This window comes from Rhododendron vialii, chromosome 13a, assembly GCF_030253575.1.
Source record: "Rhododendron vialii isolate Sample 1 chromosome 13a, ASM3025357v1".
NCBI lineage: Eukaryota > Viridiplantae > Streptophyta > Magnoliopsida > Ericales > Ericaceae > Rhododendron > Rhododendron vialii.
The window spans coordinates 17,905,676-17,908,977 of NC_080569.1; the positions used below are offsets into that span (position 1 = coordinate 17,905,676).

Consider the following 3,302-nt stretch of genomic DNA (forward strand, 5'->3'; position numbering starts at 1 on the left):
TCCTTCTTAACCCTTTCTGGCCTTTGGCAATTTTGTAGAGTCAACCCCTATAGCAAATCACGGATTTCTACGAACTGAGTGCGAGTATCTTGACGGATCTTGGCTAACTGAGTGCTTCGATCCTGTAACTGTGTTCGGTTATCCTCCATCATCTTCCTTAGGTCAGCAAGCCCACGACCAACGTCAATAGGTGTTTCTTCAACTGTGTTCGGTGCTATCGAATCAGGAAAAACCTGGCTCTGATACCACTTGAAGCAGTAGAATTCACGAGAGACTAGTTAGTGTACTAATCCAAACGAAATAAACAACTCGTCGCAACGAGCAAATCTTGCGCACAATAAAGAAAGAGAGAATCTCTGCAATATTATTGATTAAAAGCTTAATAATTGAATAGGTAACAACCCTTATTTATACTAGTAGAGAAATCCTATCTTAGGTAGGAATCTAGTAAGACAATTTCTTGCTAGTCAAAAAATTATAAAGAAAAAAATAAAATAAAATAAAATAAAATAAAAGACTTATAAAATCCTAAAAGGAAAGAAAATAAAATTTCTAGAAAAAATCCTAAATCATGCCAAAACAAGAAGAATAAAAACGTGCAAAATAGGTAGCACAAATAAAGATTTCCTAATAATATAATTTCAAAAATAAAATTCTAATTCTAAATAAAATTTTAAATTCTTATTTTTATAATTTTGAAATCATAAAAATAAGAATAAAATGTTTCAGAATCTTGTCCTACGTCAGAGTACCACTACTCCACACTGAATGAATTCGATCTACTGTCAAACACCTCAAATCCACGGCCAGAAGACCATTGACCCAAGGCAAAAGTGTGTTCTGCAATACTATTATTATTCAGCCCACCTCATCCTGTGCATTATATAAGAAAACTAGTATTGAATAAAAGAGAAGAATCGAGGGCGTGGGGTTGAGAGCTTCTCTCTCTAGAAATAGAGAAAGAATGCACTCCCCTGTTGTCTTCTTCCGATTTTTGTACAAATTCACCAAACTATTGTTTGGTCTACCACTATAAATCTCATAGAAACATGGGCTATCAGCCTGATCTTTCTAAATTCTTCGTTGGGGGTTCAATACAACTAAGCACTCAGTTGAGTGCTCTCAAAACCAGCACTTCCAAGTATCCATGGCTGCCGGCTGAGCTGCTTCTTGACACGGTTTCCCAGAAAACCCATATTCTTCATTGGATCTTAAGCCTACAGTCCCACTGTGAATCGATCCACAACAGGTGTGACTGTAACTCGTCAGTGTGGTGGTTTGTTCGACCACAGACGTGGGTCCTTCCCACACAATGATGAGGGATCCATCTCATCTGGCCGAGGTACACAAAGGATCTGCCGATTACCCCACCATTTCACTTATACCGATTTTCACCTCTTCTGTGGTGAATCGGCCCTACAACAATCCACAACAGCTGAGCTTTTCAAGCTTCCACATCCAATCGGAGGGTTGGGAGCCGACAGTGAGGTATCCCAGTTCGTGGTTTCACGGCAATGACTAGGTCTATGCTCGTGGTCCTGGTCACGGCAAGAGTACTGTCAATCATTTTTCGATTCTGGAATTTTACAGTTAGAATCCTGCTCAATTAGGGTCCATCCCAATGGATTCTGGATTTTCAGAGTTCATGCGGAGCTCCATAGCAGTGCTAAGTTCCACTCTGGTACTTACTAGATGGAGAGTTCCTTACTTGATCTGAACCGGCCAAAGGTAATGGGATATGGATCTAGTAGTTTTACTAGATTAGTGTTCCTTATTTGTTTAGACTTTTAGATTCAGATTGAGGACCTCGATGGGCAGTCATCTATTGGACTGATATCGGGTTCGTTTGGATTTTCAGAGTTCATGCGGAGCTCCATAGCAGTGCTAAGTTCCAATCTGGTACTTACAAGATGGAGAGTTCCTTACTTGTTTTGAACCGGCCGAAGGTAATGGGATATGGATCTAGTAGTTTTACTAGATTAGTGTTCCTTATTTGTTCAGACTTTTAGATTCAGATTGAGAACCTCGATGGGCAGTCATCTGTATGACTGATATCGGGTTATTCGTTTGGATGTTAGCTCTTTGTTTAGCATCTTTAGGGCCCGATTGGATGGCGTATGTGTTTTGGGTGTATTATTTAAGAAGGGGATAAGATAGCAAGGGGTATTAGTTAAGAAGTGAGGGCCCACATTGATGTGACATTTATAGATGATGTATTAAAAAGTAGATGGTTTGGATGAGGTATTAGAGAAGGGGGATAAAATAATACATGGTTTGGATGGAGGATAAAATGGGGGATAAGAAAGGGGGATAATGTAAAAAGCTGTCAAATGACTCTTTTACCCTTATACAGTCCCAAACTCGTAACAATTATTAAATTAGTTATATAATTGTAAAATTCAATAAATTTAATTACTTTTGGACAATTAAGCTATAATAATTTATTTTAATGATAAGCTAATTAATTGTATAAATTTAAAATATGTTTTTTAAAGTGTTTTATTATCTGAATTTTTTAAATATTTTTTGAAATACAAAATGTAAAAATGTTAAGTTTGGTTTTGAATTTGTTTTTTTTTTTTTTTTTGGCTGTGGAATGATTAGAGGATATTGGAGGAATAACTTATTATTGGCGTAGATGTTTGGTGCCAAATTAGTTTTGAACATAGTTGGGGTTTATGGAATGGTCCTCCTGTTTTGAAAAGAAGTACCGCTATGGTATAATCCATGCTTACTTGTTGCTTATTCGTTCTTATCATTCTTGTTTGATATTGATCAGACAGAAGAGCAAAATTAGCAGCTCCATCAAACTTCAGTGAGTTTACGGTCGAAGCCAATGGAGAGACTGAAGACGAAGATTGTTTGCACAATTGATCCTTCCACCAACACCAGGGAAATGATATGGAAGTTGATGATTTAGCATCCAATTTTCTACTTATAAACTTTGTAGAGACGTTATATATTTGTACTGAAACATTATTGCATGGGTTTGTTGTTTTTTTTGTATAAAAACATGAGTTATCTTTTGTCATTCAAGAAATTTGATTCGAAAGTAACTTCGTACATTCAAGAATTTCATACGAAATTCATACTCAATTCCAGAGTATCTTGCTCCATTCAAGAATTTCCTACTAACATATCATAACAAAGTAACAACTCATTCCCATTCAAGAAATTCATATATAAATGAAATAAAATTTTTACTCCTAAAAAATAACTCATTACAAATGGTTCTAAATGCCCCTAACTAAAAACATGAACGGGAAAGAAATTCTTGATCTTCCTTTGCTTCTTTTTCCCGT

The 3,302-nt window shown here is 36.3% G+C and overlaps 1 long non-coding RNA gene across 1 annotated transcript; it reads left to right on the forward strand.

The window, feature by feature from the left end:
• The first annotated feature begins 886 nt into the window (after nt 1-886).
• Nucleotides 887-3,052, forward strand: LOC131314390 (uncharacterized). Its single transcript, XR_009196393.1, has 3 exons — nt 887-1,728; nt 1,859-1,946; nt 2,780-3,052. It is a non-coding gene; the product is annotated as an uncharacterized LOC131314390 (long non-coding RNA).
• The last annotated feature ends 250 nt before the right edge of the window (nt 3,053-3,302 follow it).